The sequence below is a fragment of the Fistularia commersonii genome, chromosome 2 (genome assembly GCF_037954325.1).
Source record: "Fistularia commersonii isolate RoL2024-O1a breed Wild chromosome 2, RoL_Fcom_v1.0, whole genome shotgun sequence".
NCBI lineage: Eukaryota > Metazoa > Chordata > Actinopteri > Syngnathiformes > Fistulariidae > Fistularia > Fistularia commersonii.
The window spans coordinates 5,857,783-5,883,234 of record NC_141285.1 but is presented as its reverse complement, the minus strand read 5'-3'; the positions used below and the strand labels follow the sequence as shown (position 1 = coordinate 5,883,234).

The 25,452-nt window shown below is 43.8% G+C and overlaps 1 pseudogene; it reads right to left on the bottom strand.

Moving 5' to 3' along the window:
- Positions 1-2,411: 2,411 nt before the first annotated feature.
- On the bottom strand, positions 2,412-6,003 carry LOC147236211 (uncharacterized; annotated as a pseudogene).
- Between the last annotated feature and the right edge of the window lie 19,449 nt (positions 6,004-25,452).

The following is a 25,452-nucleotide window of genomic DNA, read 5'->3' as shown; positions in this document are numbered from 1 at the left end:
CGGACTGGTCAAGGCCTGATGACCTACAGGGAACAAATGGAAACTGGGCTTCTGTAGGTCAAATAAGGAGAGGAGGAAGGCAAAGAGAGAGGGAGAACGGCAAGAGTCTGGGACTGAGAGTAGGGACTTTGAATATTGGGACTATGATAAGAATAGGTGGGGAGTTGGGCGACATAATGCAGAGAAGGACAGTCTATATACTGTGTGTCCAGGAGACCAGGTGGAAAGGTAGTAAGGCTAGAAGCTTACGACAGGCATTAAGTTGTACTATCGTGGTACTGACAGGAAGAGAAATGGGGTTGGAGTGATCTTGAAGTTGGAGTTTGTTTTGAATGTTCTGGAGGTGAAAAGAATGTCAGATAGACTTATGAGACTGAAATTGGAAATTGAAGGTGTGATTCTCAATGTTGTTAGTGGCTATCCCCTGCAGGTGGGATGTGAGTTTGAGGAGATGGAAAAGTTCTGGAATTAACGAGATGAAGTGATGCAGAATATCCCCAGAGATGTGCAAGTGGTATTTGGAGCAACTTCAATGGGCATGTTGGTGAAGACAATCGAGTGGATGAAGAAGTGATGGGCAGATTTGGTATACAGGATAGGAATGCAGAGGGACAGATGGTGGTAGATTTTGTAAAAAGGATGGAGATGGCTGTAGTGAACACTTTTTTCCAGAAAAGACAGGAACATAGGGTAACTTATAAGAGTGGACGTAGGAGCATGCGGGTAGACTGCATCTTATATAGATGATGTAACCTGTTGTGTAGGACTAGGTGTTGATATCCCTCGGTAAAAGCATACCTAAGGCACCGATGGGGTTCAAGTGAGCGATGGCTTCCTTTAGGTTGTCAAGTGAGCACCTTCCTTCATGTTTTTTTGCTAATTGGCCCATGACAACTCCAGAGGGTTCAGCAGTGAATCCCAGCATCCCAGGTTCACTCCCTAGATGCCATCAGCTCACTTGAAGGCCCAAGTTGGATCTTTTCTCTTCAACCACAGCCACTGGCTCCTGTTCTCAGCAGCCCTGAAGAGGTCCTTGACTGCCTGGCTGTGGGCGTGTCCTTGTACTCATATCTCCCTGAGTAGCCTAGATGTTGAAGTGGCTATGAAACCTCTGCAGCCTACTTCCATTGGACAAACCTTCGCTTTCCAGCCTTGTTGCTGAGCATCTACAACAAGTTCAGCATACCTCAGCTTCTTCTGTTTAAAGGCCTTCTCCACTGCACCCTCCCAGGGCACCGTGAGCTCTATGATGTAGACGAGCCTGAGTGATGATGACCACAGAATGAGGTCTGGTCGCAGGTTGGTGGATGCAATATCAGCTTGGAAGCAAAGTTTCTTGTCCAGGTCTGCCCGCAGCTTCCAGTCTTGTGCACTGCCCAGTTGCCCAAGGCTGGCTTGCCCCTCCAACACGAATAGAGTTGCGTGCCAACAGGATGACGGGGGAGGAAGGGCGCTCATGTTCGTCTGGCGAGTTTCCAGCACCGCTGCAAGACATTTTAGTACCTGGTTATGCCGCCAGGTATAACGGCCTTGGGTGCGGCTGGTCTTGTATCCGACTAGGATGTGCTTCAGTGTTGCTGGACTTGACCATAGCGGGCATGTCTTTGCCATACCACTGGTTTAGATTTGCAGGAGAAGGCAGGACATCATAGGACGCCCTGGTGGTAAAGCTCCCACAGATCTTTCCAGGAGATCATCCGCTTCTCCACTCCATGTCATCCTCTGCCCTTGCTTCGCCTGTGACAGTTTGTGAGCGCCTTCCTGCTTCCTCTTCCCAGCAAACTTCCTGGACCACCAGCTTGCGTCTCTAGGCTGGATTGGCCTTGCTCCAGGCTAGTGTACTGGCCCCGAGCCCAAGTCCACTCCTCCCCTCCCCATTATTTCCTTGTGTCAGAGTTCTGCCTTTGCTGTTAAGTTGCTGCCAGTGGGGTCCACTTCCTCCCATTTGTCAGGATGGGGGGCGCTTGGGCTAGGAATGGGTCGCTCGAATCCAATAGCATCATCTACAATCTGACTTTGGTGCACTTGTACTCCTCTGCCAGACAGGAAATGAGCAGGTGTAGCATCCCTTTGCTATAGAGCCCAATACTGCTGAAGCACCCGGGAATACCAAGCCACTTCCTTGCATATGAGTTGACCAGTCACCAGCTTTTCTACCTTTGAGAGTGGAACTTCATATAGGGTTAGTGGCCACAGGAGGCTTGGGAGTAGTCCATACTGCATGCACCAGAGCTGTAGCTTGCCCGGAAGCAGGGTTCTGTCAATGTTCTCCAGGCCGCTGGCAACCTCCTTCCTGAGCTGCTCTATTTGCTCTTTATCCTTGAGGAAGGCATCATAACAATGACCGAGGCTCTTCACAGGTTTCTCAGAGACCGTTGGAATGGGTTCCTCGCCAATGTAAAAGTGGTGGTCTAACAGCTTCCCCTTGACAATGGAAATGCGATCTTCATGCGAGCCAGCTTGATGTTATCTTGGAGCTTGCCTAGTGGTCGTACTGTACAAGCCTTGGTTGTGGTGAGTGTTGTGAGATCATCCATGTATGCTCTGACTGGTGGCAGCCTCTGTCCAGGTCTTATTCGCTGTCCGCCAACCACCCACCGTGAGGCTGGTATGACAACCTCCATGGCCAAGGTGAGGGACAGGGGGCAGATGTTGCAGCCCGCCATGATTCCCATCTCTAGCTGTTGCCAAGCTGTGGTGTACGCTGCTGTTGTCACACAGAGCTGAATGTCCTGGAAGTAGGCCTTGACCAGGGCTGTAAGAGCTGGTGGGATGCTGAAGTTGTTGAAGGCTGTCCACAGGAGGTTGTGCGGGACTAAGCCAAATACGTTCGCAAGATCCAGGAACATCACATGAAGATCTGTTCCCTCTTTCTTGGCAACCTGAATCTGACGCCAGATGACACTAGCATCCTCCACACACCTGGAGAAGCATTACATTACAGTCATTTAGCAGACTCTTTTATCCAAAGCTACTTACAAAAAGTACAATTCAGTCACCGAAGATCCAAAGTACCAGTAGTCGTTATTCAGAAGTAAGCGCTCTACCAAATAGCCATCTCAAAACCATTTACATACATACATACATTTCTTTTTTGTGGGGGGGCTAAGTGCAATTAGTGAGGTAGTGCTTGGTGAAGAGGTATGTTTTCAGCTCAAGGGGGAAGATGGGCAGCGACCCCACTGTTCTGACCTTTTCCGGGAGTTTGTTCCACCACTGAGGAGCCAAGACCGAGAAGAGTCGAGACCGGTTTGAGCAGCAGCCAGGGGCTCTGAGTAATGGGGTGGACAGTCGCCAAGAGGTAGCAAATCGGAGAGGATGGGTAGGGACATGTGGTTTGACCATATCCTGAAGATATGACAGGGCTGTCCCATTTACTGCCCGGTAGGCTAGCACCAGGGTCTTGAATTTGATGCAGGCGGCTACCGGACGCCAGTGAAGGGACATAAGAAAGGGAGTTTTGTGGGAGAATTTGGGATGGTTGAACACCAGGTGGGCTGCTGCTTTTTGAATAAGCATTTGAGGCCTGATGGTCACCGCTGGGGCCCCGGCAAGGAGGGAGTTGCGGCAGTCCAAACGAGAGATGACTGAGCCTGGATGAGTATCTGCACTGTATCCTCCGTGAGGAATCTGCCAATATTCTTGATGTTGTGAAGGAGGAATCTGTAGGAACGTGCAACTGCTGCGACCTTACTTGAGGACGACAGTTCGTTGTGTAGGACCACACCCAGTTTTCTCGTAGTTGTGGTTGGCCTTACCACAGTGTTGTCAATGATGATGGCCAGTTCTCTGTGCAGACAACCTTTCCCCTGGAGAAAGAGCAGCTCAGTCTTGTCTAAGTTGAGCTTCAGGTAGTTGGTTGCAATCCAATCTGAGATGTCGAACAGGCAAGCTGTTATTCGGGTTTCCACCTGTGTGTCTGATGGAGGGAAGGACAGGATCAGCTGCGTGTCGTCAGCATAGCAGTGGTGAGAGAAGCCATGGGAGCGAATGACCAAACCAAGCGATGTTATGTACAGGGAGAAGAGGGCCTAAAAGCGAACCTTGTGGAACACCGGTAGACAGTGTGCGTGGTTCAGACACAGCCCCCCGCCATGTCACCTTGCAGAAGCGACCTGTCAGGTAGGATGCCAACATGGAGAGTGCAGATCCTGTGACACCCTTGAGGGTGGAGACAAGGATCTGGTGGTTGACAGTGACTATGTTGAACGCGGCTGACAGGTCAAGATGTATAAGCACAGACGAGAGAGAGGTCACTCTCGCTTCCTCCAGTGATTGTGACACTGCAAGGAGGGCTGTCTCTGTCGAACCCTGACTGAAGGGGGTCCAGGAGGTTGTTTTGCTGAAGGTAGTGAGAGAGTTGGTTAAAGACTGCGTGCTCAAGTGTTTTTGAGAGAAAGGGTAGTGGGAAGACGGGTCTTGTTTTTGACGTCAGATGGGTCAAGTGCTGGTTTCTTGAGCAGAGGGGTGACTCTCGCAGACTTGAAGGCAGATGGAAAGCAACCTGTCTGGAGGGACGTGTTGATGAGGTGAGATAGGAAGGAGAGAAGGTCTGTTGCTACGGATTGTAAGGGGGGGAGGGGACCGGGTCGAGGGAGCAGGTGGTCGGTCGGCTGGATGTTATGAGTTTGAGGACCTCGAGGGGAGAGAGAGGGGTGAACTGGGGTAGGGTAGGCTGAGGTGGGTTAGGAGGGGATGAAGAGGACGGGTTTGGGAGGGAGGGGGTCAGTGACTGGTGCGATGGGTGGGGAGGGAGAGAACGGGCGGTTGGCTGTAGAGCTAGTTGGATTGTGACAGAAAGAGGATCTGATGTCATTTACCCCTACATGGGGTAGGAGGGGGTTGGAGAAGTGTCGTGAAGGTTTCAAAGAGTTTCTTGGGATAACATAAAGAGGATTGAATATTGGAGCGATAGAAGGTGGCTTTCGCCTTTGAGAGAATGTAGGAGAAGGTGGATAGGAGCGATTGGAAGGTTTGGAGGTCAACAGGGAGTAGGGACTTCTTCCATTTGCGTTCAGCCGCTCTGAGGGTCTGTCTGTCACTACGCACAGTGTCAGATAGCCAACAGGTCTGTAGGTGAGGGTGCAGAGTTGTTCTATTGAGGAGGAGAGGGTGGAAATCAGTGTGTCAGTGGTTTGTCAGCGGGGAGGAGGGAAAATGAATTGATAGGGGGAGAGAGGCAGTAGTGGATGAGACAAGATCCATGGGATTCAGTGAACGGACGTGTCTGCGTGTGGAGACCAGTTGGGCAGTGGGGAAAAGGGAAAAGGGGAGAGGGCTAGGGTGCAGGTGATGAAATGGTGATCTTAGAGCTGTTTCTTATCAACAGGCATGACCGAGATGTTAGTCAGAGGGCAGTTTCTGGTGACGATTAGGTCAAGCTGCGACCGGAAGCATGGGTGGGAGGGGGGGAGAGAGGTAAAGGTCAAAGGAGGAGAGGAGAGAAACTAGTTGTTCTAGCTTGTCCTTTTCCCCACTGTTGAAGTCACAAGAGGAGTAAGAGCGGAATTGTCAATGGGGAAGTGTGATGTGAGTGCATCAAGTTCCTCCACAAATAAGTCAAGGGGCCTAGGTGAACGGTACACAACTATAACAGTGAGTCCACCGGCTGAGTGACAAGGACGGCATGGAACTCAAAGGAGGATGGCAGAAAATGTGGGAGGGAAACAGGAGAGGATTTTCATTCCGGGCAAATTAACAAGCCGGTTCCACCGCCACGCTCATTTGCTCTGGGGGTGTGAGTGAATGTGTACATATCGGACAGGGCAGCTGGTGTGGCTGGGTTTTCCAGTGAAAGTTTAGTGTGCGAGAGGATATACGGGCCGCAATGAAATCTGTTGCCTTTTCTTTCACTGCTGACTGGCAGTTCCAGAGAGCCCCGGATACCTCCTGTTTAGTGTAGTTGGATACAGTTGGATATATGAGGTTGGAAGGGTTGTGGCGTCTAGGTGTGACCCAACGTCTGATGGTGGGTGCTACACTGGGGATGGGAAGGAAGCACATGGTCTAAACTAGGGAAGCAGTTGGGGGGTGGTTGTAACTGGGTTTTGTTAGTTTTACTTGACTGCGTTTTTCTTGAGGAAGTTTTTGCCTTGAAAAAGTTGACTGCCTTGTTTTGCGTTTGCCTTAATTTGTAGTGCCCTACGCTACAAAAGCCCAGCTTTCAAGTGTGGCTGGAATTTAAGGAGCACTAATTGTCGGTCAATCGCCTACAACAAGAGACTGAGATAGGCCCGGACACACCCGAAGTTGATGGGCCACTCAGAAACCGAAACCAATCACAACAGGGACTAGAACCACAACAACAACAACAGCAACAGCAACAAGCTAGTTTCAAACTGCATACTAAAGTAAATTAACTTCTACTCACAATGATTAACTTCTAGACAAGGTACGCTACAACAAGTTTCTGGATAGTTATTTGGGTAGGGGAGTTACTTACTGGAATTTAGAATGCTAGTCACCTGGACTCTTCTGTGTTCTGAATTGCCTGAAGCCTGAGATGCTTGCTCTCTGGATTGATGTGTCGATCAGGTTGTTTTCCTTCAGGAATCCTGCCAGTCTGTGAGCAACCACGCTGAAGAAAAAAAATCCCTCCAGATTTAGAAGGGCGATCTGGCAAAACTGGCAGATTTCCGATGAATCCTTTATCTTGGGGATAAAGATCCCTCCAGCCCTCGGCCAGGACATCCTTCTTTTGCCACACAACTGCGTTTTTATGAGCCTGTATAGTATTCCTTTGGGACCTGGAGCCGACGCAGCGCTAGCTGTATGCACAATTTTGTCCACTGTGCTCCATCTGGGTGGGCTAGTGTCTAGCTCGTGCTCTGGTGGGTTGACTGATGGCTTGTCAGTTGGGAGTGGAACCCCTTCATGGTGATGGTCATCTGTGAAGGTCTTTTCCAGATGTTTTTCCAAGTCAGACTTCCACTATTCTCCTTTGTGAAGAGAGTCTTCACAAAGTGAAAGGTATCTTTGTAGAAGCGTGATCTTGTTTGCTCCTTCCTTCTGTGCTTCTTGCGGAGGTTTTCAGCTCTCCTCAGTGTTGTACACTTGCTCTGAATTTCTTCCTGCAGGGTTATTCCCTCCTTCTCCTCCTCTGTGGCCTTCCACCATTGTTTCTTCAGCTGCCTCCTATCCTTGACCAGGCAGTCTCTTTCTGTCTGCCTTCTGGACTTGGTAGGAACTGTTCCATTTGATTGTTTGCTTTCGACCACACTGAACCGTTCTGTTCCATAGGCATAGATCAGCCCGCCCATTCTCCATAACTTTTCATGGTGGTGCTTTTGATCCCCTCTGGGATGTTGCGTAGATCAGTGTTGGTCTGCTTCCACAGTGGCTTGTCACCACTTGACTGATGGCCTTCGCCCCTTGGAGCTTCTTCTCTGCTGATGGACATGCTGTGTTGGATTCAGGTTCCTCTCTTGCGCCTAGCTCTTCCTCCTTTGGGAGAGGGGCATTGATGTCCTGCAGACTTTAAAAGAGATCAGTGACAGCAAAGTAATTGTAGGTGAGAGTGTAGCCAGATAGCATGGGATGCTGATTTGTAGGATGACTGGTGACGATGAAGATCAAGAGAACAAAGGCAGAGCGGAGGACAAAGTGGCGGAAGCTCAAAAGGGAGGAGTGTTGTTTGGTTTTCGGGGAGGAGTTGAGAAAGGCTCTGGGTGGTCAGGGAGAGCTTCCAGATGATTGGACAACAAACGATTAGTGTCATCCGGGAGACAGGTAGGAGAGTACTTGTTGTATCATCCGGAAAGAAAGTAGATAAGGAGACTTGGTGGTGGAATGAGGAAGTGCAGGACTATTTACAAAGAAGTGGGATACTGAGAGGACTGAAGAGAACAGAAAAGAGTACAGGGGGATACAACGTACGGTAAAGATAGAGGTAGCAAAGGCAAAACAAAGGGCGTACGACGACCTGTATGCTCGATTGGACAGTAAAGAAGGAGAGAATGATCTATACAGGTTGGTGAAATCGAGAGATAAAGATGGAAAGGATGTGTATACAGGTCTGGGGGATTAAGCATAGAGTAGGAAATGTATTGACAGATGCTAGAAGAGTGATGAGATGATGGAAAAAAGTACTTTGAAGAGCTGACAAATGTGTGTAATGAAAGTAAGGCAAGGGTAAAAGAGGTGGCTATTGTAAACCACAAAGTAGCACAGATTAGTAATAGTGAAGTGAGGAAGGCATTGAAGAGGATGAAGAGTGGAAAAGCAGTTGGTCCTGATGATATACCTGTGGAGGTGTCGAAGTGTCTAGGAGAGGCAGCGGTAGAGTTTCTGGCTAGATTATTCAACAGGATCCGAGAGAGTGAGAAGATGCCTGGAGAATTGAGGCGAACTGTGTTATTGCCCATTTTTAAGTATAAGGGGGATGTGTAGAATTGCGGTAACTATAGAGGGATAAAATTAATGAGCCATACAATGAAGTTATGGGAAAGAGTAGTGGAAACTAAACTGAAAGCAGAAGTCAGCATTTGTGAGCAGTAGTATGGCTTCATGCCTAGAAAGAGTACTACAGATGCAATATTTGCTTTGAGAATGCAAATAGAGAAGTACAGAGAAGCCCAGAGTGAGCTGCATTGTGTTTTTGTAAACCTAGAATAAGCATATGACAAGATGCCAAGAGAGGAGCTCCGGTATTGTATGAAGAAATCTGGAGTGGCAGAGAAATATGTTCGTCTGTTGTAGGACATGTATGCTTGCTGTGAGATAGTGGTGCAGTGTGTTTTAGGGGTAACAGAGAAGTTTGAGGAGGTGGGACTCAATTAGAGTTCAGCTCTGAGCCCCTCCTTGTTTGCAATGGTGATGGATAGGCTGACAGATGAGGTTAGACAGGAATCTCCATGGACTATGATGTTTGCAGATGACATTGTCATCTGTAGTGAGAGCAGAGAATAGGTAGAGGAAAATCTAGAGAGGTGGAGGTATTCTCTGGAAAGGAAAGGAATGAAAGTTAGTCGCAACAAGACAGAGTATATGTGTCTGATTGAGAGGAACTCAGGTGAAACGGTGAGGCTACAGGGAGTGGAGATCAAGAAGTTGGAGGATTTCAGTTACTTGGGGTCAACAGTTCCAGGGCAACGGAGAGTGTTCAAAAGAGATGAAGAGATGTGTTCAAGCAGGTTGGAATAGGTGGAGAAAAGAGTCAAGGGTACTATGCGTTAGAGGACTATCAGTCAGGGTCTTACACGGCTGGGTCAAATTCGTAATCAGCGCCAGCTGTCACTAATTACCCGGCCCCACAAAGAGCAGCGGCACTCTCTGCTTGAGGCTGGGGAATTTGCGAGGGATTGAGAAGGCTTGTAGGAAGGAGTGACTGGAGGTCCCAGGGCTGAAGGATTCTGGGTCCCTTCCTTCAACCCTGCCTGGGTCCCTTCCTGCAACCCTGCCTGGGGCCCTTCCTGCAACCCTGCCTGCAACTCTGCCTGAGACACCCTGCCTACCTAAATAAAAGAGCTCCAACCCTGATTTCAGCCTTGGTGGTGTGGTTCCCAATTCGAGTCTGCGTCCCGTGACAAAAGGTGTACAAGACAGTGATGAGACAGCAATGCTGTATGGCCTATAACAATCACAATGACGAAAAGCTGGAGGTTGCAGAGATGAAGGGGCTAAGGTTCCCTTTGGGAGAACCCTGGATGGATAGGATCAGAAATGAATCTATCAGAGCAACAGCACATGTGAGATGTTTTGGAGAGAAGGTCAGAAAAGCCAGACTGAGATGGTTTGGCCACGTACAGAGGAGGGATAGTAAATATATTTGTAGACAGATGCTGGAATAGGAGCTTCCAGGCAGGAGGTGTAAAGGAAGATGAAACAGAAGATTTATGGACGCAGTGAAAGAGGATATGAAAATAGTTGGTGTGAGACAGGAGAATATACGTAGACAATAGATTAAATGGAGAAGGTTGATTCACTGTGGTGACCCTTGAAGGGAAAAGCCGAAAGGAGGAGTAGAAGAAGATTAAAATTAAAAAGAGGGAAGGGCTCAAGACCTTATCAGTGGGGTCCTAGGCCTTATTGATAAGGCAGGCGCCAGACGGGAAGAAACTGCTTTTGAGGCAAGAGGTTTTGGTCCCGATGAACCACAGCCTCCTGCAAGAGGAGAGTGGCTCCAATAGTCTGTGTCAAAGGTGAGATGGGTCAGCTACAATCCTGCTTGCGAGCGTCGTGGGGGCATACAGGTCCTTTAGAAATGGGAGAATTGCAGCCAATAACCTCTGCAGAGCGGACAATATTCTGCAGTCTGTCCTTGTCTTTGGTAGAGGTGGCAGTGCATCAGATGGTGATGGAGGTGAGGATGGAGGTGTAGAAGTGCACCATCTGCTGTGCTTTGCTTGTGATGGAGCTGATGTTCAGCTTCTTCTTGAGTTTCTGGGAGATGAGTTTCCTGCTGCTTCCAGTTCTCAGGAAGTGGCAGTACTCCACCATGCTAGCTGAGGAGTCTCTCAGAGTGGGGTTCTTTCTGAAGTCTACCACCATCTCTACTGTCCGTAATGTTTAGCATCAAATTGTTCTGACTGCACCAGGTCACTAGGTGATCAATCTCCCAAGAAGAACTCATCCCTGCCAGAAAAGAGTCCAATGATGGTTGTATCATCCGTAAACTTCAGTAGCTTGAAAGACTGGTAACCAGAGCTGTAGTTGTTGATGTAAAGAGAAAAGAGTAGAGGGGAAAGAAGAGCCTCTGGGAGAGCCGGTGCTTATGGTATTAGGAGTCAGAGATTTGACGTGTTTTCTCAGCTTCACATGCTACCTTCTGTCAGACAGGATGCCTGTGATCCACCTGCAGGTGGAGTTAGGCACATTCAACTGTGGGAATGTGTCGTGTCGCAGTACCAGGATGATTGTGCTGAAGGCAGAGCTGAAATCTCTAAATAGGAATCCTTGTGTAGGGTGCTGCTGTTTCTAAGTGCCGTACGATGAATTGTAGGGTCAAGTTAAATGCTTCATCCACAGGTCTGATAGCTTTTGTGTGGGAAAACACAAGGCCCTCAAATGACTTCATCACCACAGAGTTCAGGGAGATAGGTCTATAAAAACTGAGTCCTATTGTCCTTTTTATTTGGGGATGGGGATGATGGTGTAGGCCTTGAAGCAGACTGGTACTTGGCATGTCTCTAGTGAGGTATTAATTTTGTCAATAAACAGTGGTGAGAGCTTATCAGCACAGTGCGTCAGGGTGGAGTGGGAGACAGAGACTGGCCCAGCTATTATGCAGGGGTTGTGCCTCTTGAAAATCCCATATCCTTTCAGTAGGCTGGCTCAGGGGGTCAGAGTAATTGTCCTTTGAACCGAACATCCCTGGTTTGATTCCCACTCTCTACTGAGGCCTGTCGAATTGTAGTAAGGTCAAGACACTGAACCCCTGGCACTGTTCAGTATCTCCCTTGTGCTCATGGAGCTTCTTACCACCCCCAGCTTCTCCTGTGATGAAGGAAGTGGGGCAGGTAAGATGGAGCTTGTGTCACAGGAGATGGTGTCAGGACTGCCCCATCGTCTTTCAGAGTGACAATAGAACTGGCCAGGCCTGCATTGTACATGGAGTGTTTTTCTTTTTGTTTGAAGTAGATAATCTATCCAAATCCTTTCCCGACCGAAGCAATCATTGGCTGAGAACTGATATTGAAGTTTCTTCTAAGCTTAGAAAAAGGTTATCAATAAGTTCCAAAGTTGTCCTCATTAAACAATACATTACACCTCCACTTTTTGTTTTGCTGGAAAGTTGTGTCTGCTCTTTAGAGTTGGAGGCCTGCCAACTGTAGTGCAGACTTCAGTAATAATCCACACAGCCACATCTCCTTGAAGCACAAAACAGAAGGTGGAGAAAAGTCTCTGCTTTTCCCCAACAGCAGGTGGTGTTCATCCAGTTTATTTCTCAGTGAACGCACATTGGATAGAAATATTCCTTATAATGTGGTGCAACGTCTGTGTTGGCGGAAGTGCACAAGCACAACAGTGCATCTTCCTATTCTCCAAGGTTTCACCATGTGTACAAAGGTTAGCGTAAATTTGACCAGGAGGTTTACTAATTCCTCTATTTCTAGTGTGGCACAGGTTTTACGTCAGATACCCTCACTGACACAACCCTCTGTACTTATCTGGGGTAGAGACTGGTTGAGAATCATGTCTTGTGACCACTTAAGGCTGGATTAGCTGACTTCCTTATAACAACATTGAAATGAAGAGCATGAAAATCGTTTTCCTAATTGTCATTACAACTTTTATAACAAGCAATTTTGTAGCCTATGTGTTGGTTTGAATACAATCAACTCTGGATTGGAAACGATTTTATTCAGATGAAAACCTGTAGTTAATACTGTGCATCTTGCTCTTTTCCTATGATTTTAGCTAAACACAACTATCACAATAAATAAAACAAAATTAATGTTTTTTTTTTTTTTATTTATTCGTATTATTCTCTTAAAATTATTATTTCTATAGCAAGGTGGGTATATTTAACTTTCCATTTATCATTTTTATTTGAATGCTTGTGTCCCATTTCATCAGATCCAGTTTTACTCTCTTCACTGGTGCCTTTAACACCGACAATATCCACAAAACTAAATTGCCACTCTCTATTCTGCATCCCCACAGGAGGAAGATAAGGGATGTCATAACTGCATGGTGTTTTGTCCCCTATACTATTTAGCAGGTTCCTTCAATTCACCATCTCTTCATTTCTGTCATTTAGGGGATGCTAATTTATTAAATGGAAATAACAAAGACAGGACGCCTCGTGATTTTTTGGCCACAGTTCCCCACATAGCAGAAGCATCTAAATTAGACTGAGCCAAACTGAGAACTTAGACCACAGAGCAAATATGTAATATTTGTGTTTCACATTCAAAGCATCAAGTAGAAGTTAATGAAACAGAACAATAAAAATGGAAAAAAGAAAAAAAAAAAAAAAAAAAATCAAGACACACCCTCAGAATATTTGGTATTGGGATTTGAAGTGTTTGTATATTTGCGTGTGATTATACCAGTCGAGTTAATAACCACTGTAAAATGGCCAAGACTCGATGTCTTGATTTGTGCACAGTTGTGGGTGTGTGTGTGTTTTCTCACTGGCTGTTTTTTTCACTATAAAAGCAATTTGCCCCATGCTTGGGCTAGGCAATGAGCAGATGCTACCATTGTAAATGATGATGTGAGAGGCCATAATAAAGAGTTGATAAACACAGAATTACTGCTGGGCTATGGGCATGCAGAGATGGGGGGCTGGTGCAGTGAAGGGGATGTTGTGTGATAGAGGGGGATTCACAAACAGACCCAAGCCATACACACATAGAAAAAATCACACAAACCTGTACAGGCACACTAGCACACACTGGGACTGATAAAATATTGGACAAATTAGACATAAGCTAAAGTGGTGGTGACACATGTATACAGTTTTGGAATATGACACATATAAGCTGGGTCAGCATAAATTAACCAAATAATTTCCTCTATTTTTATTTGGTTTTCAATAAGCGATTCTCATTCTGTATATTTAGAGCTCCATTATACTGGCGCACATGGCTGAAATGAAACTTTATTTGTCAATGCAATTTTATTCCAATGATTGTAGTCAATATAATAAAGCAAATTCATGACCCCAACAATTGCAGGTTGCAAAACAATGCATCATTACTCGACAAAACAATGACACAAAGGAGGGGAGAGTGAGGGCAAGCTACAAATCCTCAAGCCTATCCATCCCTTCATGAGAAATGTTATGCGAACATGACATAGAAATGATAATATAATATAACAACCCAGGCACATACAGACGGCACAGTAGTTTTAAAAAAAAAAAAAAAAAAGAATAAGAATTGATGCTTTTAGAAAGACTAAAGCGCAGTGCGTTTTGAAACTAGATTTGCTGTATGTGAGCAAATACAAACAGCATGATCTGCTTTTTTTTTTTGTTGTCTATCTTGTTCAATAGAAAGCAGGTAAAGAAATCACAGGATCATACAAGGAAACTGAACATATCTGCAATATCTAACAGTAATGAAAAGAATATGAAGGTTCTGACAGTACTGCTCACAGTATTATACTGTATTAGTATAGTATTAGTATATAATACTGTACAGTATTATACACAGTAGTATACATCATACTGGTCAACCTTATGACAAGGAAAGGGTGAAGCAGGTAAAATAAAACACTTACTCTTGGTATATTCATTAAAGTCTCAGAAAATTATGGATTGAAGGGAAAAGAAGGTTTACTTGACTCAAAAATATTTTCAAAATTATTCCCTGGAAATTAAATTAGTTCTAATTGCAATAAACAAATTAGTAGTATTAAAAAGAAAATAAAAGCAAAAGAAAAGTGGTTCCGTCCCTTGACTCCGTCAAAATAAATTAAATTAATTGGATGTAACCAATCCTCCGTGTCACACATTACAGAAAATCTGTTGTTGGGAAGAAACCAGGCATAAATACCATATGCTTGTAGGTCCACAGCTGATCCTTTACGCACAATGTAAATACTCAACTGACTCCAGTTCCTGTTAAACACTGATTTCACTGATTTTACATATGAGGATATGAGGATCCAAAGCTGTAATCCGAAATTAATGTAAAGTATTATCATACAGGATTTCTTTTTTTTTAACACTGAGAATGTTAAGGGAGTGTTGAGACATTTAGGTCCTCACCCAAAGTCTGTGTTATTTTAAATTATCAGTCTAATAACTTTGTCTTTCATTTATTTTTCAGCCTGAAAAAATGAAAAAGAAGACACCATCCATTGTGACATCCTTCCATTGGGCCAAATATACAGACTGACATTCATGCTTTCATTTGCACATCTGGACAATTTTCCCAAATTTTGCAATTAACCTGCTGCATGTTTGAACTGTGGGTGGAGGCCAGAGAAACCCATTCAGACACTGGGAGAACATGCAAACAGTATTGTACCAGAGATTCTTCATCTTTCATGCTTTGAGGCCAAACGCTAACCACTGGACAGCTGTGCCAGCTGAAACGCAAGACATAAAACAAAATACTCTGTACATACACACACACACACACACACACACATACACACACACACACAACCATACACAATAATTTCAGGCCCACTATGATCAATAATGTTTTACATGTTGAGTCAGGAAAAAAAAGTGTGAAGTTTCAAATGAATACAATTTATATTACATATATTGCATATCAGTATCTTGCATCACAAGAACAAAAGGAGGGAAATTTGTGATTGGAACTGGCCAAAGGTACATGTTTATCTATGGCAGTCTCTTCTGATTGAACACAGATTTATGATGTTGAAAAGTGTGAGCTGCCCTGGAACCCAGTGACACGTCTGGCGCATCGGTCAAAACCTCAAATCCTAATGCTGATGTCAACCAGTCAGGGAAACTTTTAACCTGCTGCATTACCTTCAGAAAAAAAGTGCATGAAAATGGTTAAAATAGAGCACTTGGTCCTTACTGTGTTCTATCATTCAACAAGGCATCTCATCAAATACAAAGTGGAAACTGAGCTTCGATTGTAATGCCTTTATCCCAGCCCTACGTGCATGAACCCCCCCCCACACACACACACACACGCACACACACTAGTGTCCTCCTACCTGATCTGTCTGTTCCTGTCCAGCGTTCTCCTGCCTGTTCTTGTCCACCGCTCCCCTACCCTGTTCTTGCCCACAGTCAGATTTGTTGTTACCTATAGATAGTGGAGAGAATTTTCTCTCTGCACTGGCTGTTGATGGAGCCAGGCTGGATGTGAGCTCCAGCTCAGCACCAGGACTGATGTGAGTTTTGTGCTGCACAAGGACTATGGTTTTAAAACAGGTAAGGGAAGCATCAGCTCAAAGCATCATCTGTGCAAGGGATTTGCTCTACGGATGGCAAAGAGAAATTTCGAATTCTGGGGGCAAAAACTGTCTACAAAAGAAAAGTGCTTTCTTCTACTGCATATGGACAGAGCGGCTCAATCCGGTCCCACAGATGCTTTCCCTGATCTCAACCTGAGCCCTGGATTCAAAGACCTAGGCTGAACCCTCCTGACCAACAACAACACAGTAAAATTTTCACTTCACAACATGGAAAGAAAGACCCGCTACATAAACCGCATGAAAGCCATCAGGAAAGACAACCTGTGTGACAGAGCTGTGTGTGTGCGTGTGTGTGTGTGCGCGCGCGCGCGCGTGGGTGCGCGTGTGTTCGTGTGCACTTGTGTGTGCGCGTGTATGTGTGTGTGTGTGTGTGTGTGTGCATGTGTGTGTGTGTGTGTGGACAGACAGTCTTATGGACCAATCCTCCTAGTGGAGGATGCTGTATAAATCATCTCTCAAGAAATGGACTGGTGGTCTGCAGTGGAGGATCTTACATGGAGCAGCAAATGCATTTCTTTGTCTGTGATAAATCCCTCTGTTTTAAAGTGTCCTATCTACAATCTCTCTGAACATTAGTTTCATATTTGTACCGAATGTAGGAGACTTGTTGATTCTTTTTTGCCTCCTAACAGATGTTTTGAACCCATTTGCCACCACTTTCTCTGGTCCCTGATTTATTTGAAAGGTGAAATGTGAAAAATAAATAAATGTAATAAGAAAAGACAACTTTTAAACATTTTTCTTGGGGAAGCAAAACTAGCTATTTCTTATCTCTGTGGAGTGATTACAATTTGGGCGTAAGCTGGATGCTGTGGATTTCAGGGAGTGCAATGTGATGGCAAGACTACAGTTAAGAGTTTGCCTTTCATAATGCTACAGGGATTTATAGTATGTTTTTGAAGCTATGGACACTACAGGGTATCCTCTCTAGTGTCTCCAAACAAGGACGGCTAAAGTTCAGAAAAGTCCTTGGTTTAGTTATATATGGCTTCATTAATGCTTTGGTTATCGTGTCCTCATTTGTAAAATCAAAGTATTCTGCTTCAAGGAGTGTTAGCTTGAAAATGATGAAGTAGATCAAGTAGACCGTGTCTTTGATGAAAGATTTGGATTTTAACATTTTTGTTTTGTTGTGTTATGATAAAGTTGTGTTTGCGGCTTAAGTTTTTTGAGGGTTTTAAGTTTGTTTTTGTTCTGTCGATGACAGTTGATGTCCTCAGAAGCAATGGCTAATGTGGAAGCATGGTGTCAAGGTGGGTTGTCAGTAGCTCTTTGTGCAGCGTGGAGGAGGTGGCTTTGCTGTGGGACGCCATTGGCCACAGATCTGTGAAATCCACTGTGCGGATAAAAAGAACCATTGTTTTATTTATAGAGAGGGTGGAGCAGACTCACCTGCTGGTGAAGTCTGGTAATGGATATTGGAATACAGTGAAGTGCATCACTGTTGAGCGTCCCATATTCTGGCGGGGGCCTGGTGGAGGAGCCTGGGTGGTGTGCACTCTTCTGTCACAAGCAAAAAGAGTGAGGCTGGTCAGGTGTGTAGAGAGCAGAGTGGAGAAATGGGTGAGGTAAGAATGGAACAGGTAGGTGAATGGAAAAAAATGGAAACAAAATGGAAAAATTGAAAAAAAAATAAAATGAAAAAAATGAAAAATAAAAATAACCAGCTAATGGTGCAGCTTGTGGTTGTGATGCAACTGACCACAGGTGAGGGTCTTTTCCCCCATCACACTATTTAAGAACTACTTTCAGCAAACCAGGTGCATGAAGTGTAAAGTAGGAATGCTAATTCCCTGGCCTCACAGTTTTTAATATTCAGTCAGGCACACAGATCACATCAAACGCAAAACTGAATCTGTTTACTGATGAAGTGTACAGACTAAAAAAAAAAATCAGACCACAGACCAAAGTCAATTCTGTATCTTATGTTCATGTCAGCAGGTGGACTGGTGTTGAAAGTGGAGAAGCAATGTTGTTCTGATCCCTGCCACGTCATTCAGTGAAGGAGAGGGCTTCTTCAAAGCCTTCACTCCAATCCACATATAAGTGGACCATGTGATTCAGGAAAGGTGTCTTTCAGCCAAGGCTTCTTTTAATAAGGTTAACCATTGTTTTAATTACTATTTATGCCTCAAACAAAGATGCAGAGCTTTTATTTTCAGAATCAATGAGAAATTGAAAGACTGTAGGTTCCCTTATTAACCCCTTCATGCATGACAGTCACAACAGTGGACAACTATTAACATTTTTTTAACTCAGTATATCATGGGTCATGCATCAGAAGGTTAAGCCTTCTTCAGGGTTATTATAATTGTATTGAAATATATTTTTGCATACATTTTAATATGCAAATCATTCCCATTTTAAATATGCAGTCCCATCCATACCTGATATACTCATTTATATATTTAAAGCTGATTAATCACAGTATATTACATTACATTACATTACGTTACAATCATTTGGAAGACGCTTTTATCCAAAGCTACTTACAAAAAATATAATTCAGTCACCGAAGATCCGAAGTACCAGTAGTCGGAAGCCATCTCAGAACCATATACATACATTCATTTCATCGTTACTTTATTTTATTTTTCCGGGGGGATTGGGGGCTAAGTGCAATCAGTATGTTAGTGCTTGGTGAAGAGGTATGTTTTCAGGTCATGGAGAAAGATGGGCAGCAACTCCGCTGTTCTGACCTTTTTTGGAAGTTCGTTCCACCACTGAGGAGCCAAGACCGAGAAGAGCCGGGGCAGGTTCAATCGGCAGCCAGGGGCTCTGAGTGATGGGGTGGTGTGTCACCCAGAGGTGGCAGATTGGAGGGGATGGGTGGGGACATGTAGCTTGACCATATCCTGGAGATAAGGCAGGGCTGTCCCATTCGCTGCCCGGTAGGCAAACACCAGGGTCTTAAACTTGATATGGGCAGCTACCGGGAGCCAGTTTAGGGACATAAGAAGTGGAGTTGTGTGGGAGAATTTGGGACAGTTGAACACCAGGCAGTATACACACTAACCAAACAGATCAGAAAAATTGAGCACCAATTTATGTATTTATATCTATTTATCTATTTGTTTATTTACATCTTACTTTACCAGCCACTAGATAAGTTGATTGAGGTGATTTTGCCAGAGCTCCACTGTCTTATGGGGACTACAAGCTACAGTCAGTATGGATAATTGATCATTAATTCATCTTTGTAGGATGCCCAAGTTTTCAAAGTGCTTTAAAAAATCTATATGTGTTACCTTTCAATGTCCTGCAGAAATAATAGTGGCTTCATTGCATGTACCATGCTCTGAAAGACACACACCTGTTTTTGCACACTGAGAAAATGTAAAGTTAACAAATAAAAAATACAAAAGAATCATGTCAGTTATCATTGTCTCCCCAGAAATGAGGTAATGGGTTTGGAAAGTAAAATATTTCCATTAACAGTTGAATATGTGCCAGAGCACATAACCCACAGTGTCACTGTGGCTGTGATCCATATCGCAAAACAAATCCATTTGAACACTTCGATACAGAATAGGCGTACAACATTGACACAACATCCTGAGAACATGATTTCAGAACAGACACAAACCCTAAGTCCTGGAGTGTAGGAAAAGACAATTTGAATATATGAGTGGCAGGACTTCATGCTATGCACCATTTCAAAAAAAATAACATAGGCTCACATGAAAGATGTGAAGTGAGTGCATGTCTCACCTCTCATTTGTGTTTTATATTTATTGGTGGTTGCGAGAAATCACCACATAAGTATCAAATCCTAGTAGTAAACCTCAGTAGTAAAGTAGTAAATCCTCAAATGTACCATAGTTGTAGTTTGTAGTAGCAGTAGTTTAGATATAGGCACTGCATGAGCAGTTATTTGAAGCAGGAGCTTCAAATAGGTTGTAAAATAATAGTATATATATATATAATACATAACAATAAAGATAAAAAAAAATGAATAATTCCATTTGTCGGTTTTAGGTTTTTCCTAAAATGGCAAATGTCCAAACTTAATCCTTAATATGACAAAAATATGAAATATGAAATATGAAAAAAAACAGACTGCTGATTATGTGTTCTGTATTATACACATATAGTTATTTTCTAGCTATCATGGATTTGTTCTGTAAATTCCATTTCCAACAAGTACTTTGTAGCCAATAACTTAAACAAATCAAAACAAAAAACTAAACATGCTTGCTTGTTGCCATCTCTGATACTACTATCCTCCAGCTTCCTGCTGTGACCCCTGACAGATAAAGACCTGCGTGTGTGTGCGTGTGTGTGTGTGTGAATATATATGCCCTCAGGATGTTGGTGAAAGGACTGCGATAGGGCCTTTGAAGAACCTGCAGAACATCTTCCTGTATTTTTCTTTTTTCCATTCGCCACATGAACACTTTCCAGGACCCACTGACGTTCATAAGAAATCTAAGGGTATGAAAAATACTGAGAAAAGGCAAGGGGAGCAAGAGAGAATGAAAGATGAGGGCCAAGAGCAAATAGAAGGAAAATTAGGAGGTAAAGAGAGAGAGGGACTGAACCAGACGGAGAAGAAAAGAATCTCCTCCCTTTGGCAGCAGAGCTTGTCTCTTTCATGTCTGCCATGCTTGGATCTAAGGCTGTGTCTCCCAGCTGGGCCTGGTGTGCATGTGTACAGTTAAATGTTGGCTAATTTCCCCTTGGATCTCCAAGCTGTAGCCTCTGATGTTCCCCAACTACCCCACTGACTTTGGGGTCTCCATCCCTCCGTGTGAATTCTCCTGAGGCCAAATGATGACCCGTGATATACAAGTCACCTCCGCCTGGACCTTCGGCAGTTAGACGTAACAGGTTGTGTTTAATGAAGACAATAAATGCATCATCTTCTGAGACCCAACCTAAGTATACCTATCTTTACATAACACAGCAACAGAATAATCTCACGCTTCTGTCCAGCAAGCACTGTTTCGGTGTCGTTCACATGCAGCAGATGGTTCATCTCAGGATTTGACTTATTGCAGGAGGGGACTTTGATGCTGCTTCCAGTAACTTTTTGTCACTTCATAAATAGAGGGCCACAACAGGTTCAGGTAGGGATCTAAACATATATCTGTCGTCCAAGAATTGTTACGCACATTTTTATTTTTTATTTTTAAGGTAGTTAACTCTGTTTGATTGACAGTTGGACTGTGTATACTCACTTCTGATGGAAATTATGTTTTGCGCAGAAGATACATAGAAAATGCACAGCAAAGAGTTTCTATCATAACATATGTAACTTATTCTGGAACATTAATTTTTATTAAGTTATATATATATATATATATATACTGCTCAAAAAAATAAAGGGAACACTTGAACAACACAATGTAACTCCAAGTCAATCACACTTCTGTGAAATCATAGTGTCCACTCAGGAAGCAACACAGATTCATTTTGACTTGTTTTAAGGACATTACATCAAAGTTGGATCAGCCTGGAGTGTGTTTTTACACTTTAATTTTGAATGTGATTCCTAATCCAGACCTCTATGGGCAATGCATTTGATTTCCATTGATCATTTTTGTGTGATTTTGTTGTCAGCACATTCAACTGTGTAAAGAGCAAAGTATTTCATAAGAATATTTCATTCATTTAGATCTAGGATGTGTTTTTTAAGTGTTCCCTTTATTTTTTTGAGCAGTGTATATATATATATATATATATATATATATATATATATATATATATGCGTACAGATTCATGTGTCAGGCGTCAAACGTTTGCCAAAACCAAAACATTCGAATCAAACCTAATAACCAGATCATACCGGATCAGTCGAGGCTTGGGTTAACAACAACCGCCACTGGTATCGATGACCTACAGGGTATCAATGGAAACTGAGCTACTTTAGGTCAAAGAAGGAGAGGAAGGAGGTGTGTTCTGAAGCAGAGGGAGAAGAGGAAGGCAAGAGTCTGGGAGTGAGAGTAGGGACTTTGAATAGTGGGACTATGACAGGAAAAAGTAGAGAGTTGGTCGACATGATGCAGAGAAGGAAAGTAGATATACTGCATGTCCAGGAGACAAGGTGGAAAGGTAGTAAGGCTAGAAGCTTATGAGCAGGCTTTAATGGAGTATGACTTATCTTGAAGGAGGAGTTTGTTAGGAATGCTCTTGAGGTGAAAACAATGTTATGTTGGATAGACTTATGAGTCTGAAATGGGAAATTGAGGGTGTGATGCACAATGTTGTTAATGGCTATGCCCCGCAGGTGGGATGTGAGTTTTCAGGAGAAGGAGAAGTTCTGGAATGAGCCAGATGAAGTGATGCAGAATATCCCCAGAGTTGAGATAGTGGTAGGTTGTGCAATTGGTGACTTCAATGGGCATGTGCAGCCAATAGGAGGAATCAAGAAGTGATGGGCAGATTCGGTATACAGGATAGGAAGGCAGAGGGACAGACAGTGGTAGATTGTGCACAAAGGATGGAAATGGCTATAGTTAACACTTTTTTCCAGAAAAGACAGGGACATAGGGTAACTTATGAGAGTAGAGGTAGGAGCACACAGGTAGACTACATCCTGCATAGACAAGGTAACATGAAAGAGATCAGTGACTGCAAAGTGGGTGTAGGTGAGAACATAGCCAGACAGCATAGGATAGTGGTTTGTGGGGTGACTCTGGTGACAAGAAAGATCAGGAGGACAAAGGCAGAGAGGAGGACAAAGTGGTGGAAGCTGAAAAGGGAGGAGTGTTGTATGGTTTTCAGGGATGAGTTGAGAAAGGCTCTGAATGGTCAGGGAGCGTTTCCAGATGATTGGACAACTACAGCTATAGTGCTATGAGGGAGACAGGTTGGAGAGTACTTGGTGTGTCATCTGAAAGGAAAGTAGATAAGGAGACTTGGTGGTGGAATGAGGAAGTGCAGGAGTATATACAAAGAAAGCGGTTGGTAAAGAGTACAGGAGTACAGGGAGATACAACGTATGGTAAAGATAGAGTTCGCAAAGGCAAAACAGAGAGCGTATGATAACTTGTATGCTCGGTTGGACAGTAAGGAGGGAGAGAATTATCTATACAGAGAGATAATGATGGAAAGGATGATTAAGGATAGAGAGGGAAATGTATTGGCAAATACTAGAAGCGTGATGGGAAGATGGAAAGAGTACGTTGAAGATCTGATGAATGTGGAAAGTGAAAGAGGGGAAGGGTAGTAGAGGTGATTATTGTAGACCACAAAGTAGCATAGATAAGTATAAGTGAAGTGAGGAAAGCATTGAAGAGGATGAAGAGTGGAAAATCAGTGGGTCCTGATGATATATAGCTATGGAGGTGTGGAAGTGTCTAGGAGAGGCAGCGGCAGAGTTTCTGACTATAATATTCAACAGGATCTTAGTGTGAGAAGATGCCTGAAAAATGGATATGAAGTGTGATGGTGCTCTCATTTTTGAGAATAAAGGGGATGTGCAGAATTGCGTCAACGATAGAGGGATAAAGTTGATGAGCCATTCAATAAAGTTATGGGAAAGAGTAGTGGAAACAAGATTGAGAGCAGAAGTCAGCATTTGTGAACAACAGTACTCTCTAGGCTTCATGCCTTGAGAGAGAACTATAGATGCAGTATTGGTTTGAGAATGTCTCTGTACTTCTCTATACTTCTCTATACTTCTCTGTACTTCTCTTAATAGAGAAGTACAGAGAAGGCCAGAGGGAGCTGCATTGTGTTACTGTAGACCTAGAAAAATCATATGACAGGGTGCAGAGATAGGAATTCAGGTATCATATGAGGAATTCTGAAATGGCAGAGAAGTAAGACCAGTGTAAGACATGTATGCTAGCTGTGAGACAGTGGTGGGGTGTGCTTTAAGGGTAACAGAGAAGTTCAAGGGGGAGGAGTCAAGAGCAACGGAAAGTGTGAGAGTGAAACCAGCGATGCTGTACAGCCTAGAAACAGTTACAATGACAAAAAGACAGGAGGGAAAGCTGGAGGTTATAGAGATGAAAAATTAAGGTTCTCTTTGGGAGTGACGAGGATGGATAGAACCAGGAATGAGTCTATCAGAGGAACAACACATGTTTTGGAGAGAAGGTCGGAGAACCCAGACAAAGATGGTTTGGTCATGTCTAGAGGAGGGATAGTGATTATATTGGTAGGCAGATGCTGGAATTGGAGCTGCCAGGCGGGAGTTCTCGAGGAAGACCAAAGATATTTATGGATGTAATGAGAGGGGATATGAGGGTAGTTTGTTTGAGAGAGGAGGGTACAGAGAATAGGGGTAGATGGAGAAGGTTGATTTGCTGTGGTGACCCATGAATGGAAAAGCCGAAAGATTTATAATATAAATATATAAATATATACTGCTCAAACAAATAAAGGGAACAGTTAGCGCATGAGGTAGAGCAGTTGTCTATGAAACTGAACATTTGACCGAACATTTGATTTCCATTGATCATTTTAGTGTGATTTTGTTGTCACACACACACACACACACAGAAATATGACTATAACATAGACGGATAAACAAAAAGACAAAGGTATATCAGAACCAGTGACGTGCGGTGAGGTTCATGGCTGGTGAGGCACTGATGTCATCAGTCAGATTTACGAACATATGAAACCCACGGAGTAGTTTGTTCACCATTTATTGGCAGCGGTTGATGTGTTTTGTTTAAAATATCATATCAGCATTCTTTACATATATAAACTGTAGCATAGAAAAAAGCACATTTAAAAAAAAAACATTATCTCTTTCCTCTACTTACGAATGAAGTCGTTGACCGGCGCTGACCGGTTTTTCTTTAACTTAGCATTGTGGATGCTGATGTTGAGTCTTTGATGTTCATTCAAAGCCAGATCTATCCTGGACATCCCGAAAGTTTTTAGTGCGATTTGACTTTGAATGTAAGTGGCTGACCGCTCATGTTTGATTAGGCTTCTTTGCAGATTCGTCAGGTCACAATATCCCATTTGACTCCAGACATTGTCAGAAGTTGAGAAAAGAATGCAGGAAAAGCAGAAAAGGCACTTTCTTACTGGACATCCAAACAGACAGCCTTTTCGAGTGTACCAATCCATTTGAAAAGACCGAGTCTTCTGTCTCCTAGTCTGAAGCAAATCTGTTAGGGCCGGCGTCGGTCTTCCCTTACTTATTATCTCCTGCTTCGACTGAAAGTCCGGCTTAGAAAATTCTTTCAGTTTAGCTATGTAATACTCCATTTTGGAAATAAAGCCAAGCAAGAGGAAAAAAATAACTGGATGGCTGCACTTGACTTGCTAACTGTTTACAGTAGCTTGCTATTGCAAATTCTATTATTCTTTAGAGTGAGTAGTAAAAAGGATCCCTGGGATCACCAGTGCCCCCTATCATGAGGCCCTGTCCCTGCGTGCCTCACTTAGTGTGTCGTCGCTGCCGCTTTATGATCGCTCGGCACGAGAAACACGTTACAGTTGTTGATGAAAAAAATTATACACATCTGCTAAAGTATGAAATGTAGTTCATATATTAGTGCTTGAAGTGTTTGAAAATTTTAATAGTCACATCCACAGAGACAGCAATGCAGTCTCAGCCGCATAGCATGGCAGCGCAGTTAGCAAAATCATTGCACAATCCATAGTGGGCTCTGCTGGCTTCCGTGTCAC